This window comes from Bos taurus, chromosome 13, assembly GCF_002263795.3.
Source record: "Bos taurus isolate L1 Dominette 01449 registration number 42190680 breed Hereford chromosome 13, ARS-UCD2.0, whole genome shotgun sequence".
Lineage (NCBI taxonomy): Eukaryota > Metazoa > Chordata > Mammalia > Artiodactyla > Bovidae > Bos > Bos taurus.
In genome coordinates, this window is record NC_037340.1 from 2,769,036 (window position 1) to 2,791,344 (window position 22,309).

At 41.0% G+C, this 22,309-nt stretch overlaps 1 protein-coding gene across 3 annotated transcripts in view; it reads right to left on the minus strand.

Annotated features, from left to right (window-relative positions):
• The window catches only part of PAK5 (p21 (RAC1) activated kinase 5), a 424,652-nt gene that overhangs the window by 204,769 nt on the left and 197,574 nt on the right, over nt 1-22,309 (minus strand). For all 3 annotated transcript variants that reach the window (NM_001206594.2, XM_059892554.1, XM_059892555.1), the window contains 1 exon segment: nt 12,855-13,003. The gene's annotated coding sequence lies outside the window, so the exon portion shown is untranslated.

Consider the following 22,309-nt stretch of genomic DNA (forward strand, 5'->3'; position numbering starts at 1 on the left):
TTCTATGAAGACCTTCAAGACCCTCTAGAACTAACACCCAAAAAAGAGATGTCCTTTTCATTATAGGGAACTGGAAAGTAAAAGTAGGAAGTCAAGAAATACCTGGAGTAAAGGGAAAATTTGCCCTTGGAGTACAGAATGAAGCAGGTCAAAGGCTAATAGAGTTCTGCAAAGAGAATGCACTGGTCATAGCAAACACCCTCTTCCAACAGCACAAGAGAAGACTCTACACATAAACATCACCAGATAGTCAATACTGAAATCAGATTGATTATATTCTTTGCAGCCAAAGATGGAGAAGCTCTATACAGTTAGCAAAAACAAGCCTGGGAGCTGACTGTGGCTCAGATCATGAACTCCTTATTGCCAAATTCAGACTTAAATTGAAGAAAGTAGGGAAAAACACTAGACTATTCAGGTATGGCCTAAATAAAATCTCTTACGACTATATAATGGAGTGACAAATAGATTCAAGGGATTAGATCTGATAGACAGTGTGCCTGAAGAACTACTGATGGAAGTTTGTGACACTGTATAGGAGGCAGTGATCAAGACCATCCCCAAGAAAAATAAATGCAAAAAGTAAAACTGGTTCTCTGAGGAGGCCTTACAAACAGCTGTGAGAAGTAGAGAAGTGAAAGGCAAAGAAGAAAAGGAAAGATATACCCATTTGAATGCAGAGTGCCAAGGAATAGCAAGGAGATATAAGAAAAACTTCTTCAGTGATCAGTGCAAAGAAATAGAATAAAACAATAGAATGGGAATGACTAGAGATCTTTTCAAGAAAATTGGAGATACCAAGGGAACATTTCATGCAAAGATGGGCACAATAAAGGACAGAAATGGTATGTACCTAACAGAAGCAGAAGATATTAAGAAGAGGTGGAAAGAATACACAGAGGAGCTATACACAAAAGATCTTCATGACCCAGGTAATCATGATGGTGTGATGACTCACCTAGAGCCAGACATCCTGGAATTTGAAGTCAAGTGGGCCTTAGGAAGCATCACTACGAACAAAGCTAGTGGAGGTGATGGAATTCCAGTTGAGCTATTCCAAATCCTAAAAGATGATGCTGTGAAAGTGCTGAACTCAATATGCCAGCAAATTTGGAAAGCTCAGCAGTGGCCAGGACTGGAAAAGATCAGTTCTCATTCCAATCCCAAAGAAAGGCAATGCCAAAGAATGCTCAAACTACCGCACAATTGCACTCATCTCACACGCTATCAAAGTAATGCTCAAATTTCTCCAAGCCAGGCTTCAACAGCTCATGAACCATGAACTTACAGATGTTCAAGCTGGATTTATAAAAGCCAGAGGAACCAGAGATGAAATTGCCAACATCTATTGGATCATCAAAAAAGCAAGAGAGTTCCAGAAAAACATCTACTTCTGCTTTATTGAGTTTGCCAAAGCCTTTGACTGTGTGGATCACAACAAACTCTGGGAAATTATTAAAGAGATGGGAATACCAGACCACCTGACCTGCCTCCTTGGGACACATTCAGTAAATCTTTAATCCAATTTTCTGTTGATGGGCAGGACTTTGACCTGAGGCCAAACTATGGTGGATGTAATGATGATAATGGTGACCTGCTTCAAAATGTCCCATGCATGCACTACTGTATTCAGTGCCTCAGACCCTGAAGCAGGCCACCACTGACCAACACTCCATCGAAGACTCCTGGACACTCATGCACATATCCGGATCATTTTCTTCCAAGATGGCTTAGGGAAATTTAGGAGTCAAGGTTCTCAAGTTCATCCACTTAAATGAACTCATCCCAGATCTCAGCATCCCTATCTGGGCCCTGAATCTTACAAAGTTGTGTATTGAGTCTCAAAGTTCCATATAGTTAAAGTTATTGTTTTTCCAATAGATGTGAGAATTGGACCATAAGGAAGACTGAGCACCGAAGAACTGATGCTTTTGAACTATGGTGCTGGCAAAGACTGTTGAGAGTCTCTTGGACAACAAGGAGATCAAACCAATCAATCCTAAAGGAAATCAACCCTGAATATTCATTGGAAGGACTAATGCTGAAGCTGCAGCTCCGATACTTTGGGGGCCTGATGCGAAGAATCAACTAATTTGATAAGACCCTGATCTGGGAAAATTGAGGGCAGGAGAAGAAGAGGGCAACATAGGATGAGACAGTTGGGTGGTATCGTTGACTCAATGAACATGAGTTTGAAAAACTCTGGGAGATAGTAAAGGACAGGGAAGCCTGGAGTGCCAAAGTCCACTGGGTCACAAAGAGTCAGATACAACTGAGCAACTGAACAATAACATCAAAAAAGTGGTCATCTTATTCTACAATCTGTATAATTATCATTGTATGTTATAGCTATTAGATATCCCAACATTTAACTACCTACCTAAGTCTCATCTGGATTTACTACAGGTGGATTCTTGCATAATGATTACCTCCCATTGAACAAGTGTGAACAAGTGTGATGGTAATATATATCAGGATTAATTTTCACTCCAATTACCACACCAAAAACTTTGTGGTACCTATTACTTTCAGACAGGTGAGTAATCCAATTCCCAAATCCTATCCACAGGGTATCTTTCTACAACCACTTGTTTTAGCTCAGTTTCCTAGGGACAAGCACTAACAGATAATGCCTTAATTGGAAAATGCAATCCCAAGGCAGAAGGAAATAAATGAAGCAAGGAAGAATAAGAAGCAAGAAAAAGTGCTATGTTACTATCCTATACACTGCATTATGATGAACCACAAAGAAACATAGCCAGGAGTTCAGCAAATGTATCTGCTAAGTGACACGGGAAGCAAGTACATACACCTCTAAGCAAGTACATACACCAAGGAACAGGCCACCAGAGAGACGCATGGAAAGTGACTTTATCTGCCTTGCGCCTTCTCTCTCCCACCTCTAGAGCAAGCTGCTAAGGATATAGGTCGATGTTTTTCAGTCAGGTACAGTTTTATCCCCCAGGGTGACACAAATAGAGATATTTCATATCTAGAGATCCTATTCTTATTATTGTCACAATTGGGAGAAGCTACTGGCATCTTGTGAGTAGAGGCCAAGAATAACTTTAAACATACTACAATGCACAGGACAGTCCCCCACAATAAGAATTATTCAGCGCAAAACATCTTAATGCTACTGTGACAAAACCTGTTTCAGATAATGGGAAAGCTGAAAGAAAATGAAGAGGTGCCTAAGGTGTGTCTAACAAAACAACCAACAGTAAAAAGACAGATGTGGAAGACATTTCACAAAAAAGAAACACCAATGGAGAACAAAATATGAAAACACTGGAACCTCTTTAGTAAACAGGGAACTCAAATCATGGTAAGACACCATATCTCACTCAACTGAGTAGCGAAAATTAAGATCTTGAGAACACAGAGCATGGGGAGACTTGGTCTCTGGAGGAATTCTCATTTTTCTATTGTGCTGGTCAGGAGTGGAAATTGCTACTGTCTCTTTGGGAAAGAGTTTAGTCTCATGTTGTAAAGTTGAACAAGTGCATATTTAAAGTGAACACTCATACCAGTTTTCCCGAGACTGTCCTAGTTTTAATGCTGGAAATCCTGTATCTTAGGAAATTCTGAAGTTCCAAGTAAACTGGAATAATTGGCCACCTGTATAGCCTAGCAATCTGTTCCTATGTATGTAACCCTAAACAACTCTTGCACAAGCACCAGGAGATATATAAAAAATAATTATAATATCATTTTCATAACAGCAGAAAATAGACATAATGGTAGAGTCCGTGTACAAGAGAATAAATGGTGAGATATTCAGGCAATGTAATATTTTCTAGCTGTGAAAATGAACTACATTTACATGTAACAATATGGATGAATCTTAGAAACAACCATTCGATAAAATGAGTAAATCTGTTGACTCTGAGTATGAGGTAACTACAAAACTCAAAAGGAAGCAAAAACAGGGCTTCCTGGGTGGCTCAGTGATAAAGAACTTGCCTGCCGATGCAGGAGACACGGTTTCGACCCTGGTTTGGGAAGACTCCACATGTTGCGGAGGAACTAAACCCATGCACCACAACTGAGCCTGTGCTCTGGAGCCTGGGAATTGCGACTACTGAGGCCACGGCCCACACCTGCTGAAGCCTGCATGCCCTAGAGCCCAGGCTCCACAGCAAGAGAAGATACCCCAGTGAGAAGCCATGTACTGCAGCCACAGAAGAGCCCCCACTCACGGTAACTAGAGAAAAGCTCGAGCAGCAACGAAGACCCAGCACCACCAAAGGTAGATGAATATTTTTTTCAAAAAAAGGAAACAATAATCAAATATTTCATATAGATATATTCATGTTTGGTCCAATTTCTTTTTAAGCAAGAACATGGTAAATGGTAGACAAATTTAATATAGCATCTCTACAGGGGAGGGGAAAGGAGGAAATGGAATGGAAGGCTCCCTTCTCCCCAAAGAAAAATTAACACAACTAATCAATTATTACATCCCCAGAAAGTGTTCACTAGATTTTGTATCTTTGCTGTCAACTTTAATGGTCTTACTGATTTCTTTTTTGGCTATGCTATTTTCTGTTTATTTTAGCTCCTTTTTTTTTTTTTTTAAACCCTTCTTTATCTCACTTTTTAGAAATAGATTGGTAAAGAAGAATGAATGTAATACAGTCCCTGAGCTAACAAGGGTGGGTGAGTATTTTGGCCCGGCTTGCCATTCAAAGGTCTTGCCAGCATGTATTTCCAGTCAAGTTCTCATTCTGCTTCCAAGGAGCTGGGGATCCTAATGTCAGCCTGTTAAGTCTTATGCTAGAATTGGCTGTACCTGGTCACTTGGGAAGCACCATACTTAAAACACAGGCCCCAGAGAGCAGTAAAAGCTCAGGAAAACTGCAGAATAGGGCTGCTGTTTAATTTACACAGTTTAGTCCCAGAGTGAAGAAATCCATGAACGGAAAATTACCATTTCACACACACATCCCAGTGGAAACACACAGGCACAGATCTCCCTATAAATATGTTCCTAGCCTGCCCCAGAAACTTGACCTTGGAGGGTCCAGAGCCTTGGAAGTTTGAGTTTGGGACCATAATCCAAAAATTTTTTTGTTTTTCTACAAAAACCCATTCAGTGTGCTTAGCACACTTACAGAAGTTGTACCACAGAAAGAGAGTCTATCATGTTAGTCTGCATCATTGCATTACCTCCCTGAAACCACAAACACCATCACACACTGAAAATTTCTTACATTCAGGCCCACTCCAAACCTCACCTTTTTCTCCAAGTACCCATCACAGTATTTTCTTCCTTCTTTCCTCCCTCCCTTTCTCTCTTTGAAATAAACACAAATACTATTATTCTGCCTGCAAGTTAACTTTTGTCTTCCTGAATTCTGGTACTATTTTTTGTGTTTCTAGTCTTTTTTTTTAATTAATTTTATTTTATTTTTAAACTTTACATAATTGTATTAGTTTTGCCAAATATCAAAATGAATCCGCCACAGGTATACATGTGTTAAATCTTGATCCCTTTGGTGCGCAGTGCTCAGCCCTTCCCTTCCCTGCACCCCTGATGCCTTCACTTCCAAATTATCTGACAGCATCATGGGACACCTTTTTTGTGTGTCTCTGAACACATTCTACTGTCCTTGCCTTAAACATGCTTCTTCTTTATTTTTTCTGAGGAACAACTACTCACCTTGTACGATTTTAAAAATTATTTTATTTTTATTTTTGGCCGAGCGACCTGTGGGAGTCCAGTTCTCCACCCAGGGATCAACCCCCCCGCCCCCTCCCCCGGCACTGGAAGTGTGGAGTCTTAACCACTGGACCACCGGGGAAGCCCCACCTTGTACATTTTAATCAATATGTTTCTCTTCTTGGTAAATTGCAATCTCCCTTCCTGCTTATGTCTTTGAAACTCTTCTTACCAAAATCCCTCAAGTTTGGACTATTTCTGCAGCCCTCAAATTTGGACTGGCTGTGTGATTTGCTTTGGCCTACAAAGCAGAGGTGACATCTGAGCCTAGGCTGCAAAAAACCATTCACGCTCTTAAACTTTTCTCAGCCCATGAGGGTGGGCCTGGACTAGTCTGCTGGAGAACTGAGTTTCCCAATCAGTTACCAGATATGCACCTCAGACTGTCTGAAAGGCACCTGAAGCCACCTCAGACTATCGAAACCCCAGTCCACCTGTCAGCTGATTGCAGGCAAACCAATAAACCAAGCCCAGGTCAGAACTCAGGTCACAGAGACTTATGAGCAATAATACATGCTTATTGTCTCAAGCTACTAAGTTACGGGCTTATTCATTATGCAGCAACAATGGATGTTCTTTCCTGATCTGATTTAATAGCTGCAACATCTACCATAGCCCCTTATATCACTACATAGCTTCTTGTGTTTCTCTTCCACAAATGTTCAAGCTATTTAAAAACAGGACAAATTTTTATTTTGCACCACAAAACCTAACAGCACCTGCCAATTTTTCAATAAATGAGCGTCAGAAAAATATCAATGATAATTAGCTAATTAAGGATTATAATTATGGCCAAAGGATGGCTTTGGAGGTAGACAAATCAGAATTTGAATCGTAATTCAGTTTTATATATGTGTTACTCCACAGATTTTGGCTAACCTCAGACAACTTTATCTGCCCATGTATAAACTGAAACTAGAATTATATATATTCCACAGGATTGTGGTTATAAGGTATATATTCCCTTTGCCTCCAACCTGGGGCAGAGCATTGCTGTTGTTCAGTAGTGTTGTTCAGTCACTCAGTTGTGTCCAACTCTTTGTGACCCCATGGACTGCAGCATACCAGGCTTCCCTGTCCTTTACTATCTCCTGGAGTTTATTCAAACTCAGGTCCATTGAGTTGGTGATGCCATCCAACCATCTCATCCTCTGTAGCCCCTTCTCTTCCTGCCCTCAATCTTTCCCAGTATCAGGGTCTTATCCAGTGAGTTGGCTCTTGGCATCAGGTGGCCAAAGTATTGGAGCTTCAGCTTCAGCATCGGTCCTTCCAGTGAATATTCAGGGTTGATTCCCTTTAGGATTGATCTCCTTGCTGTCCAAGGGACTCTCAAGAATCTTCAGCAGCACAGTTTGAAAACATCAGTTTTTCAGTGCTCAGCCTTTTTTACAGTCCAACGCTCAAAACCATACATGACTACTGGAAAAACCATAGCTTTAACTATATGGACTTTCATTAGCAAAGTGATGTCTCTGGTTTTTAATACGCTGTCTAGGTTTGTCATAGCTTTTCTTCCAAGGAGCAAGCGTCTTTTAATTTCGTGGCTACAGTCACCATCCACAGTAATTTTGGAGCCCAAGAAAATAAAGTCTGTCAGTTTCCACTTTTTCCCCATCTAGGTGCCATGAAGTGATGGGACCGGATGCCATGATCTTAGTTTGGCATGGGACCAGGTGAGTGGTCAACAAATGAGAATAAAAGCATAAAATGTATGTAAAGGACCTTCCTGGAGGTTCAGTTGTTAGGACTCTGCCTGCCAATGCAGGGGACTCAGGTTTGATCTCTAGTACTGTAAGATTCCACATTATGTGGGGCAACAAAGTCCGTGCATCACAACCGCTGAGCCCACATGCCTCAAGCCTGTGCTGGGCAATAAGAGAAGCCACCACAATGAGAGGCCCACGGTGAAGAGTAGCTCCAGCTCACCACAACTAGAGAAAGCTTGCATGAAGGAGTGAAGACCTAGCACAGCCAAATACATTTTTTAAATGTATGAAAATAATAAAAAATTACAAAGTACAAAAAGCATTTAGTATAGTACACAGCTTGCTGCTGCTGCTGCTAAATCTCTTCAGTCGTGTCGACTCTGTGCGACCCCACAGACGGCAGCCCACCAGGCTCCCCCGCCCCTGGGATTCTCCAGGCAAGATCACTGGAGTGGGTTGCCATTTCCTTCTCCAATGCATGAAAGTGAAAAGTGAAAGTGTAGTCGCTTAGTTGTGTCCGACTCTTTCCAGCCCCATGGACTGGAGCCTTTCAGGCTCCTCTGTCCATAGGGTTTTCCAGGCAAGAGCACTGGAGTGGGGTGCCATCACCTTCTCTGGTACATAGCTTACAGATACTCAAAAAATATAATTAATTAATGTGACCTATGGTCTATTAATGTGATCATGATCATCATCATTGCTGTCACTTCTTATAGGAGAACTACAGGTGCTCCATCCATAATTCCTTGGCATCGCCTCTGTACATGCTGACCCGATGGTAGCTTCCAATGGCAAACACCTGGGACTCTCTCACTCCCATATGTAACACCCCTCACTCCCACCCAGAGGAGCAGCCCTCAACCAAGGCAGATGGGAGAATGTGGCTATATCCCCCAATTTCCCTTCCCTTGGTTAGGATAAATCCAAGGTATGTTTTCTACTATATCTAGAATTGCCAAATGGGGCTGTGCACCTTGTCACAGCAGTGATAAAATACATTTCCTGTCTTTCTTCTCTTCCCTACTCTACAACAAAGATATATACTAGCATCATCCCCACATATACACCAGTAGCTGTAGAATCACCATTTGATTCTAGGGAACTCAACCTAAAATAATATTACTCTTATGTTTATTTTACCCTTATTGCTTCAGAATCTAATTGTTTCTCCCAGTAATTCTGACTTCCATTTAAGGCCTAGCCTTTTAATGATCTCTCAAAGAGTTGTATCCAGCCCACTGATGACAAAACCAAGCACAGAATGTGGTGTGCCGTCTTTTGTCTTCTTGGATGCTTTCATCATGGCTCAATTCTCTGAGTATATGAGGACAGAGTGAAATTGTAGTTGATCTTGGGTAGCTCTGTGCTCCTCCTGATGGGCATCTGAAACCCTGGCATTGACTCTTGGCCAAGACAGAGGTAAAACATACTAGCTTAGTGATTTGTACTATGCTGTTAAGAGTAAAAACCTACCCTAGGTATCCTGGACCATTTTGTCTATGCTGTTCACTAAAATGTATGAATGTGAAAGTGAAAGTCACTCAGTCACGTTAGACTCTTTGCAACCCCACGGACTATGTAGTCCATAGAATTCTCTGGGCCAGAAAACTGGAATGGGTAGCCTTTCCCTTCTCCAGGGGATCTTCCCAACCCAGAGTTGAACCTGGGATCAACCCACATTGCAGGTGGATTCTTCAGCTGAGCCACAAGGGAAGCCCAGGAATACTGGAGTAGCTTATCCCTTCTCCAGTAGATCTGCCCGACCCAGGAATTGAACCAGGGTCTCCTGCATTGCAGGTGGATTCATTACCAACTGAGCTATCAGGGAAAGACAAAAATGTATGTATTGATGGTTTGTACTTGTTTATCTGTATGCAAAGCTGCTTTTGTGGAATATAAAATACCCCTCAGTAAGTTTGAGCTTGGCTCCTTTGAGACACATGTATTTTGGTGGTTCATGATCAGAAGACAAAGTATATCCTGTATGGTGGAATGGGGACTATACCTGGACATCTCAGTCCTTAGAGATGTTTTCTGAGCTTGCATTCACCTGCTGGACCCTATCCTGTGCCTTTGTGTGTATACTTGGAGGAATCTTTACAATTATCTGACGCTATATAACTATATTGTTATACTATATATACTATATAGTGTAGTATACTATACTATATATAACACTATATATAACTATATCTGACATTATATAACTGCTGCACTGAGGCTCTCTTATGACAATTGAAGCCTTTTGATAGCAGTCTGGTATGGAGGAAGGAAGGGACTATAGCAAGCAAATCTAGAACTATTTCAGAAAGATATGACTCTTAGAAAGCAGGGCCCAGTATTTTGCTGAGTTTTGTTGTTCAACTGAGTTTTCATGAAAACCCCTCCTAACATAGACTTGAGGTTGGTCCATGCTCCAACAGTGGCTGTGGGCTTCTTGAAATCTTGGATCCCCTGACAAGGTCACTGCATAATTCTTTGTCCTCCCACCACCACCTGTGAGCTCTGCCCAATGGATACATACTCCAATATAGAAGCCCTGTCTTTGGAGAGCATCAGTTTCTCTGGTAAGCATTGGTTGAATCTACATACTGCTGTCTTTTTTTTTAAATTGAAGTACAATTACATTTCAGGTATAAAGCAAAATGATTTAGTTATACACACATACATATATATGCATATATGAGTGTGAAAGTGTTAGTCATTCAGTTGTATCCAACTCTTTGCGACCCCAATGGACTGTAGCTTGCCAGGCTCCTTTACTCTCTGAGCCACCAGGAAAGTGCATATGTACATATTTTGAAAGTGCATATGTATATATTCTTTTTCAAATTCTTTTCCATTATAGGTTATTACAAGATAGTGAATACAGTTTCCTGTGCTATATAGTAGGTCTCATTGTTTACCTACTTTATATATAGTATTTTTTCTGTTAATCTCAAGCTCCTAATTTATCCCTCTCTTTCTCTATTCTCCCTTTGTTAATCTTACGTTTGTTTTCTGTGAGTTTGATTCTGTATTTTAAAAAAGTTCACTTTTATTATATTTTTATATTCCATATATAAGTGATATCATATGACATTTCCTGCCCGAGTTACTTTTTATGGATAACTAATATTCCACTGTGTATATGTACTACATAAATAGTTCTCTGTGCTTTACAGCAGGACCTTGTGGTTTATCCCTTCTACTTATAATAGCTTATATCTGACACCTCCAACCTTCCACCCTGTCCCTCTCGCTTGGCAACCACCAGTCTGTTCTCTATCTCTATGATTCTGTTTCTGTTTCATAGATAGGTTCATTTGTCTCATATTCTAGATTTCACATATAAGTGATATCATATGATATTTGCCTTTCCTTTTCTGACTTATTTCACTTAGTATGATAATCTCTAGGACCATCCATGTTGTTGTAAATGGTATCATTTCATTCTTTTTTAAGGCTGAATAATATACCATTGATAATACATATATATAAATTATATAGTCCATCGATATATATATTTGATATTTATGATATATCTATCAATGATATTCTGCTATATATATGATATTTAATGATAAGAGCTGTTCATATATGTTGGCAACAATTCCTTACATATTCCCATCTTTTTAAAACATCAATTTTAAGTAGTATTTTCATCTTCTCTTTAATGCTCCACCTAGGAATAATCCATAGGAAAGTTTTAGTCTTTAAGTTATGCTTCACTAAGCTAAGCCATTGGTCCTTTAAAAAACTCATTTCTTATCCAGAAAGGTACCCTTAATATGCACTATCTCTCTGTGACTCAAGTAACACTGTTCTCAGAAGTTAGGAACCATGCAGGAACGAAGGGAGTTTTTATAAAAGCATCTGGAAGGCTCAAGTCTCCAAGTGTTGCCTTGAACATGAGATTTCAGGGCAGAATTTTATGTCTTCTCACAGTGTGACATCAACCTCCTCTAAATTTCAGAAGCCACAAATATATACATCATAGACTGAAACAGCAAAATAAATTACCATTATGTTATGGTAACCACCATAAACCAGCAAAATAACCACCATTATATACCAATGGTTATAAATCACCACTCTCAAGGGACTCTTGAGAGTCCCTTGAACAGCAAGGAGATCAAACCAGTCCATCCAAAACGAAATCAGTCCTGAATATTCATTGGAAGGATTGGTGCTGAAGCTGAAACTCCATTACTTTGGTCACCTGATGCGAAGAACTGACTCATCAGAAAAGACCCTGATGCTGGGAAAGATTGAAGGCAGGAGGAGAAGGGAGAGACAGAGGAAGAGATGGTTAGATGGCATTACTGACTCAATGGACATGAGTTTGAGCAAGCTGTGGGAGCTGGTGATGGACAGGGAGGCCTGGCGAGCTGCAGTCCATGAGGTGGCTAAGAGTCAAACATGACTGAGTGACTGAACTGAACTAAACTGACTGTACATTAAAACTCAAATAGCAGTATACCTTACATATGACAATTAGAATTATGTTTGGGAATTCACAAAGGACATTGGTGATCATCTAGTTTAAACTGGCAGAAGGACATCCAAAACCTATTTTAAATCCATCTGTTCTCAGTGCCAGGTCTCTAAGCCAACTCATCATGCTCACTTGCCTAGGGGACAGTGTCCTATTTTCCACAATGACTGAGCACTACCCCTACCTAAATAACAGTCTTTTTCAAATATAACATAAACTCACTTCTTTACTATTAACCCTCCAAACACTTCTGTCTTTGCTGGAATAAAGTCAAGACAATTGTCCATATCTAAAGACTCTGCAACTTCCTCTCTATATCATGCTTCTCCAAATACCCTCTTGAACACCTGGATTCTGGTTCATAGCACATGTAAGATCCTATCTTCAAGCTTTTACCCTGTGGGCTCTTTTCCATCACTCAGAATTCTCTGAGTGGTCTTCTCTTTATACTGAAACAGAAGTTGCCCTTTATTTATTCTTTACCTCATTAACCTGTTTATCATGTTCATAAACATAAATGGCTGCCAGCCTCTTTTGCATTTACTGACTTGCATTTACTCCTTGGTATCTGGGGACAATTGGTTTTAGGACCCTTGTGGATACCAAAACCCATGGCTGCTCAAGTCTCTTGCATAAAATGGCATAGGAAAGTCAGCCTTCTGTATTCATGGATTCCCCATCCAAGGGTTTAACGAGGATGCTGAACATGAGGATAGGGAGGTCCAACTCTACTTACCTCCTCCCACTAGAATGTCAGCTCTTTCAAAGCTGTGCCCCTGCCTTTTTTGTGTACTATCATATCCCTAAGTGCCTAGAACAATGTGCAGACATGTAGAAGTCACTCAGTAAATATATACTGAATAAAAAAGGTACTTTTGTGTTTTCTTACCACTGCATGATTTAAAATTTTAAAAGGAAAAAAACGTAACATAATTTATTACCCTACCTTTTTTATGATGGCTGTGGATGAATCAGACTCCAGAGGAGTGTGGCTATTTCTGTTCTGCAACTTTTTGTTGGTGCTCTTCACTGCTCTTCATTTTTCTTCAGTGTTCATTTTGGCCAGAGGTGGGAACATTTTGCCATAGTGTATTTCTGCAACAACATGGTACCAACATGAGTCAGAACCCCACCAACATTATGCTTTGTTTAAAAATAAACATAAAACCTCATTTACTTCATGCTCTCCTCCATGCTGTACATCCCCTCTTTACTGTTTCAACACTTTTCCTCAATATGCAGCTACAGACCTGCATGTTACTACCTGGACACCCCTAGGCAATGTCAGGTTCCCTTAGCACTGCCTGCACCAGTCACAGCACTTCCTCTAATCATTCCACTGTGAGTCCACCTCTCCCACTGATGGTGAGTCCCCTCTGGGGATAGGAACTACACCTTTGGCCCATGAATCCTTAGTCTCACTCACTCTCTAGTAATTATACGAGTTGAATACAGCTGATTCTCATTATTTGCAGTAGTTATGTTCTATAGAGTTGCCTGTGATACTGAATGAGTGATGCTGAACCATTTGACTGAGGAAACACACGGTTAGGTTTATGTTCATCTTTGGCCTCAACACTTGTACCACTCACTCAATACACAACCTTGTTGTATGGTTTTATGTTAATTTCCACGTAAAGACACCTTATTTAATTGTTGTTGTTGTTCAGTTGCTCAGTCATGTCCGAGTCTTTGAGACCTCATAAACTGCAGCACCCCAGACTTCCCTGTCCTTCACTATCTTCCAGAGTTTGCTCAACTTATGTTCATTGAGTTTGTGGTGACATCGAACTATCTCATCCTCTGTTGCCCCCTTCTCCCCCTGCCTTCAATCTTTCCAGCATGAAGGTCTACTTCAATAAGTTGGCTCTTTGCATAAGGTAATCAAAGTATTAGAGCTTCAGCCTCAGTCCTTCCAGTGAATATTTAGGATTGATTTCCTTTAGGATTGACAGGTTTGATCTCCTTTGCAGTCAAAGGGACTCTTAAGAGTCTTCTCCAGCAGCACAATTAGAAAGTAGCAATTGCTCGGCATTCAGACTTCTTTACAGTAGAACACTAATATCCATACCTCATGACTATTGGAAAAACCATAGCCTTGGCTATATAAACTTTTGTCAGCAAAGTGATGTTTCTGCTTTTTAATATGCTTTCTAGGTTTGTCATAGCTCTTCTTCCAAGGAGCAAGAGTCTTGTTATTTCAAGGCTGCAGTCATTGTCTGCAATGATTTTGGAGCCCAAGAATATAAAATCTGTCACTGTTGCCATTGTTATTCCACATATTTGCCATGAAGGGATGGGACTGGATACAATGATCTTAGTTTTCTGAATGTTGAGTTTTAAGCCAGATTTTTCGCTCTTTTCACCTTCAGCAAGAGACTCTTTAGTTCCTCTTTGCTTTCTGCAATGAGGGTGGTGTCATCTGCGTGTCTGAGGTTGTTGATGTTTCTCCTAGCAATACTGATTTCAGCTTGTGCTTCATCCAGCCCAGCATTTCACATGATGTACTCTGCATATAAGTTAAATAAGCAGGGTGACAATATTCAGCCTGGATGTACTCCTTTTCCAATTCTGAACCAGTCCGTTGTTACATATCCGATTCTAACTGTTGCTTCTTGACCTGCATACAGGTTTCTCAAGAGGCAGGTAAGGTAGTCTGTTTTTCCCATTTCTTTAAGAATTTCCCACAGTTTGTTGTGATCCACACAGTCAAAAGTTTTAGTGTAGTTAATGAAGCAGAAGTAGATGTTTTTCTGGAACTCTCTTGCTTTTTCCATGATCCAATGGATACTAGCAATTTGATCTCTGGTTCCTCTGCCTTTTCTATATCCAGCTTGTACACCTGGAAATTCGCAGTTCACATATCATTGAAGTCTATCTTGGAGAATTTTGAGTATTACCTTGTTAGCATGTAAAATGAGTGCAATTGTCTGGTAGTTTGAACATTCTTTGGGATTGCCTTTCTTTGGGATTGGAATGAAAACTGACCTTTTCCAGTCCTGTGGCCACTGCTGAGCTTTCCAAATTTGCTGGCATATTGAGTGCAGCACTTTTATAGCATCATCTTTTAGGATCTGAAATAGCTCAGCTGGAACTCCATCACATCCACTACCTTTGTTCATAATGATGCTTCCTAAAGTGCACTTGACTTTGCATTCCAGGATGTCTGGCTCTAGGTGAGTGTTCACTCCATCGTGGCTATCTGGGTCATTAAGATCTTTTCTATATAGTTCTTCTGTGTATTCTTGCCACCTCTTCTCAGTATTTTCTGCTTCTGTTAGGTCCATACTATTTCTGTCCTTTATTGTGTCCATCTTTGCATGAAATATTCCCTTGGTATCTCTAATTTTCCTGAAGAGCTCTCTAGTCTCTCCCAATCTAGTCTTCCTCTATTTCTTTGCACTGATTACTTAGAAAGGCTTTCTTATCTCTCCTTGCTATTCTTTGGAATTCTGCATTCAGATGGATATATCTTTTCTTTTTCCTTGCCTTTGACTTCTCTTTTCTCAGCTATTTTCTCCTCAGACAACCATTTTGCCTTCTTGCATTTCTTTTCTTGGGGTAGTTTTGATCACTGCCTCCTTTACGATGTCACAAACCTCCATCCATAATTCTTCAGGCACTGTCTATCAAATCTAATACCTTGAATTTATTTGTCACTTCCATTGTATAATCATAAAGGATTTGGTTTAGGTCATACCTGAATGGCCTAGTGGTTTTCCATACGTTCTTCAGTTGAAGTTTGAATTTTTCAATAAGGAGTTCATGATCTGAGCCACAGTCAGCTCCCAGTCTTGTTTGTGCTGACTGTATAGAGCTATTCCATCTTTGGCTGCAGAGGAGATAATCTGAATTCAGTATTGCCCATCCGGTGTTGTCCATGAGTAGAGTCATCTTTTGTGTTGTTGCAAGAGGGTGAATGCTATGACCAGTGCGTTCTCTTGGCAAAACCCTGTTGGCCTTTGCCCTGCTTCATTTTGTACACCAAGACCAAACTTGCCTGTTATTCCAGGTATCTTTTGCCTTTCTAATTTTGCATTCCATTCCCCTGTAATGAAAAGGACGTCTTTTTTTTTTTTTTTTGGTGTTAGTTCTAAAAGGTCTTGTAGGTGTAGAAATCAAGACCTTGTAGACCTACAAGACCTTATTTAATACCTGTTTATTCATTGAAAGTCAACCCACAGCCAAGAATACTGTAACTCATGCCTGAGCCAAGTTTATCCAAGACACATAGATACTCGATAAGGTACATCACAGCCTCCCAGCATTTAGGAACACTAGACAACACTTTAGCACTCTGCTCTGGTGAATGGCTGGTGGACATTTCCAACAGCAAAATCACCAAGAAAAAGCACAGAAATACAAAAACATAAGAAGGTGGCTTGAAAATACAAAATCCATCAATAATGAGGATTGGATGAATACACACTGGTGAATTATACGCACTGCCATTGAAATGGGCAAAAAATAAATACTACTGATAGCATATAAAGAGACTAATAAAGATTTCATATACCTCATGAACAAGTCAGAAACTGAAGGCTGTTATTCTCGCCCATCCTAATAAAAGGACAAATTCCAGATATCACCCAATTTCAGACAAGCTCAAAGAAAACTTCTTTGAAAATAATTACAGGTTGAGAGTCTACCTTATTGATTAGGCATAACCCAAAGTGCTCTCCAAAAGATGGCTCCATTTTTCGCCTGAGATTATAAGAAATACCCGCTGTTATTTCATTATGTGCATTAGTTAACTGTAGGTATACAACGTGATATTTCCGAGACATTTTTTTCTATAACAATGCCAATACTTTGTGACACAAACAGCAAAGATTTTATACTTCCACTATCTACTTTCTAATGCATTTGAAGGACATTTAAGACTTCCTTAAGAATACAGATTTTATGTTTTAAGCCTGCTGCAAAATTTTTCCAATTAAATTTACTTCTCAAAATTTTAAACTGGTTAAATTTGACTCTGATTTAATTGTAGTTCATAGGAAGTAATTTCTTAGTAAAATCGCCATTGCAAAAGCATGCCCTGTGTTTTAAACTACCATTCCTCCGATCAATAGGATTTGCAGAAGGTGATGTTTTGTGTAGAAACAGAAGGATGATTCTAGAAACTCAGTTCCAAAGTGTTCAAAGTCTGAAAAAATATAGGTAGACACAGCTTCCTCTTAAAGTCTTGTGAGACTCTCTTCATATATTTCAGAGTATCAGAAGAAGTCATCCTGCCAGGAAATGCAATTTCAGAATTGATAAAACCATATGGGGGGAGAGAACAAGATGGCAGAGGAGTAGGAGGATGTGGAGTACATCTCTCTCCATGGATACATCAGGAATATACCTTCAGACACAGAAGTGCATGCAGAACACCAGCTGAGAGCAGACAGGAGGACCTGACCAGCGGAAAAGAATATATGCTGCTGCTACTGCTGCTAAGTCGCTTCAGTTGTGTCTGATTCTGTGCGACGCCATAGACGGCAGCCCAGCAGGCTCCCCCATCCCTGGGATTCTCCAGGCAAGAACACCGGAGTGGGTGGTTGCTGTTTCCTTCTCCAATGTATGAAAGTGAAAAGTGAAAGTGAAGTCGCTCAGTCGCGCCTGACTCTTAGCGACCCCATGGACTGCAGCCCACCAGGCTCCTCCGTCCATGGGATTTTCCAGGCAAGAGTATTGGAGTGGGTTGCCATTGCCTTCTCTGAAAGAATATATAGAACCACGCAAAACTCTGTAGGATGAAGGAACTAGGGGAAAAAACAGGAGTGTTAGTAGGACTGGACCTGCTCTCGGCAGGTGGGGGAACTGAAGCAGAGGTCTGATCCCCACACTGGGGCAACTGTCTGAGTCAGAGGAGAAACATTTAAGACTGAGAATGAAACAGCTGATCTGTGGCAGCCAAAACGGAATAAGAATGAGACAGTCCTTGCCTCAGCCATACAAACCCTGGACAGGGACACAGGTCCCATGGAAGGTGCAGCGGCTGGGAGCTGGAGTTTGGGGATTGTGGAGCAATCCCAGGGCGAGGGCTGCTGTTGACTGTGGAGAGATGGATCGAGGGGATGTGAGGGAGGAGATTGTGGTGGGAAATGCCTGTGGAGGAAAGCTAGGCAGCCATGGAAGCAAGGCGATACTGCCGAGTCAGACGTAGGGGGTGGAGCCATCACCATAGCCTCTCTCTCTCACTACACACCAGCATCAGGAGCTGAACAATAGAGAGGCTGGCCCATCAAATGCCTGATGCACTGAACTATAGAGTAGTACCCCACCCAGTGTTCTCCTTTAAGAGACTGATGCACCAAAATACTGAGTAGGACCCCACCCAGAGTGCCCCTTTAAGTGCCAGACATGCCGAATAACATAGAAGGACCCCAGGCAAGGGAGCCCTCTAAGTGCCAGACTGGGCAGAGCTACAGAGAAAGACTGGCCAAAGAGGCCTTCTGATCGCCAGCTACAAGAGGTTCGAAAAAAGACTCTGATAGGGCCAAAACTCCTGCAACAGAGGCAGTCTGTATCCCTGAACACTTGGTGCTGCCAGGGTCCCCACAAGCCCACCAGCTGCGCCATCTTCATGCTCAACCCTCACTGGGACAGAGCTGCCACAGGCAAAAAAAGTCTTGCATCTATGCATGCAGGGTCACTTCAGTCGTGTCCAACTCTTTGCGACCCTGTGGACTGTGGCCTGCCAGGGTTCTCTGTCCAGGGGGTTCTCCAGGCAAGAATAATGGAGTGTATTGCCCAATACTGGTTGCCATACCCTTCTAGAGCACTACACCTCCTGCTGCCCGAGTCCCCAACTCCCCTGAGTACCTGTGACCCAAGCAGGTGCACCACCTGCATATCTGGCCCTCACTGGGGCAAACTCAAGTTCTCCAGGGCAGCCTAAGGAACAAACACAAGTGGACAACCCACATGCAGAGGTGGAAATAAAGCCACAATTGAAACCCAGGGGAAGAAGACCCAAAACCTTCCCACCAGCTGTACAAGCTTCAGATTAAATCCACACGATCCACTAGGCAGACTCTGTGTCTATAGAATATATAAAAGGACACTGAGAGCTCCCACAAAAGAAAGCACACTAGTTCTGATAGCTGTGGACATTAGAGGCAAGACACACAGGAGCAGGACCAGATTAGAATCTGAGCTGCCCCCACAGCAGGTCCAGAGACCAGCACAGTGTTTGAGGGCATTCTAGGGAGGTGAGGTGGACTGTGACTCCCAGAGAGGGACTCTGACAGCAGAGACTCAAGAAAAACATTTATTATTCTTACGTTTTGACTTGTTTTGTAGATTCTTTTAGAATTTTTTCTTTTTTTCCCTTTCCCCCCTGCTGTTGTAGTTACTGATTTTATTGGCACTATGAGATCTAACTAAGCTTATGAGCTTTTTTTTTTTTTTCTCACTTTTTTTTTTTTATTGTTGTTATATATAGAGGTTGTCAGGCCCAACCTCTGCCTCTATGTTGGGCTTCTGCAGTTCTGTGGAGTTTTCCTTTTTTTTTTTTTTCTTCCTTTTTATCTTTCTCTTTTTATTTATTTATTTATTTTTTTTGTATTTTTTTTCTAATTTTATTTTATTTTTAAACTTTACATAATTGTATTAGTTTTGCCAAATATCAAAATGAACCTAATTTTTTAAACCTATTTTTCTACATTTATTCCTTTGTTTGCTTTTCTTAGTGTTCATTTCCCCTTGCAGTTAATCTTGTCTATAAATCTCCTTATATACCTCTATTTAAATTTGCATAGCTACTCTTTCTTTTCCTCCTTTCCTTTCCTCTTAACATATTTGTTAGTTTTGTTTATATTGCTTTATTCTCCATTTGGCACATTGCTTTGGTTTTGTTTTCCAGTTTGTGCTTTAGTTACCTTTGTTATTAACTGGTAGAGACAATTTTTTATTTCCTTTGTTTGCCAGGTCAATCTATTGTACTTTATTTTTTTTTTTTTGGACTGTTTTGATTTTGCTTATGGATGTATACATATATGCGTATGTTACATTATTTTAATTATTATTTGCCTGATTTGGTAACTGCCATTTGTTTGGGGTTCATCTTTGGTTTCTCATTTTTGGCTATTTGTTTTAATCCCACTTAATGCCATAATAAACCACTTGTGGAATCTTCTCTTCTGACCAGAGATAAAGCCCTGAACCTTTGGAATGAGAGCACTGACTCCAAGATCCTAGACTACCATGGATCTAATCATAGGGAGTATCAAATAGTGAGAACTCACACAAAGGAAGCCACTTGAATACAAACCCGGCATGACCCAACCATCAGGAGCACCCTGTGCAGGATGCCGCATCTAAACAACAAACAAACAAAAAAATACAAACCCAATCACCAGCAGACAGGATTACCACCTCACCTTGCCCATCAGAGGAAAACAAACAAACTCAGCACAAATCTCACCCTGTAGGAAGCTTACACAAACCACTGTGCCAACCTTCAGTTCAGTTCAGTTCAGTCACTCAGTCGTGTCCGACTCTTTGCGACCCCATGAATTGCAGCAGGCCAGGCCTCCCTGTCCATCACCAACTCCCAGAGTTCACCCAGACTCACGTCCATTGAATCAGTGAGCCCATCCAGCCATCTCATCCTCTGTCATCCCCTTCTCCTCCTGCCCCCTATCCCTCCCAGCATCAGAGTCTTTTCCAATGACTCAACTCTTCCCATGAGGAGGCCAAAGTACTGGAGTTTCAGCTTTAGCATCATTCCTTCCAAAGAAATCCCAGGGCTGATCTCCTTCAGAATGGACTGGTTGGATCTCCTTGCAGTCCAAGGGACTCTCAAGAGTCTTCTCCAACACCACAGTTCAAAAGCATCAATTCTTCAGTGCTCAGCTTACTTCACAGTCAAACTCTCACATCCATACATGACCACTGGAAAAACCATAGCCTTGACTAGACGGACCTTTGTTGGCAAAGTAATGTCTGTGCTTTTGAATATGCTATCTAGGTTGGTCATAACTTTCCTTCCAAGGAGAAAGTGTCTTTGAATTTCATGGCTGCAGTCACCATCTGCAGTGATTTTGGAGCCCCCCAAAATAAAGTCTGACACTGTTTCCACTGTTTTCCCGTCTATTTGCCATGAAGTGATAGGACCAGATGCCATGATCATAGTTTTCTACATGTTAGCTTTAAGCCAACTTTTTCACTCTCCACTTTCACTTTCGTCAAGAGGCTTTTTAGTTCCTCTTCACTTTCTGCCATAAGGGTGGTGTCATCTGCATATCTGAGGTTATTGATATTTCTCCCAACAATCTTGATTCCAGCTTGTGCTTCTTCCAGCCCAGCGTTTCTTATGATGTCCTCTGCATGTAAGTTAAATAAGCAGGGTGACAATATACTCCTTTTCCATTTGGAACCAGTCTTTTGTTCCACGTCCAGTTCTAACTGTTGCTTCCTGACCTGCATATAGGTTTCTCAAGAGGCAGGTCAGGTGGTCTAGTATTCCCATCTCTTTCAGAATTTTCCACTGTTTCTTGTGATCCACACAGTCAAAGGCTTTGGCATAGTCAGTAAAGCAGAAATAGATGTTTTTCTGGAACTCTCTTGCTTTTTTGATGATCCAGCAGATGTTGGCAATTTGATCTCTGGTTCCTCTGCCTTTTGTAAAACCAGCTTGAACATCTGGAAGTTCTTGGGTCACGTATTGCTGAAGCCTGGCTTGGAGAATTTTGAGCATTACTTTACTAGCGTGTGAGATGAGTGCAATTGTGTGGTACTTTGAGCATTCTTTGGCATTGTCTTTCTTTGGGATTGGAATGAAAACTGACCTTTTCCAGTCCTGTGGCCATTGCTGAGTTTTCCAAATGTGCTTGCATACTGAGTGCAGCACTTTCACAGCATCATCTTCCAGCATTTGAAACAGCTCAACTGGAATTCAATCACCTCCACTAGCTTTGTTCGTAGTGATGCTTTCTAAGACCCACTTGACTCCACATTCCAGGATGTCTGGCTCTAGGTCAGTGATCACACCATCATGATTATCTGGGTCGTGAAGATCTTTTTTGTACAATTATTCTGTGTATTCTTGCCACCTCTACTTAATATCTTTTGCTTCTGTTAGGTCCATACCATTTTTGTCCTTTATTGAGCCCATCTTTGCATGAAATATTCCCTTGGTATCTCTAATTTTCTTGAAGAGATCTCCAGTCTTTCCCATTTTGTTGTTTTCCTCTATTTCTTTGCATTGATCACTGAGGAAGGCTTTTTTTCTCTTCTTGCTATTCTTTGGAATTCTGCATTCAAATGCTTGTATCTTTCCTTTTCTCCTTTGCTTTTCGCTTCTCTTCTTTTCACAGCTATTTGTAAGGCCTCCCCAGACAGCCATTTTGCTTTTTTGCATTTCTTTTCCATGGGGATGGTCTTGATCCCTGTCTCCTGTACAATGTC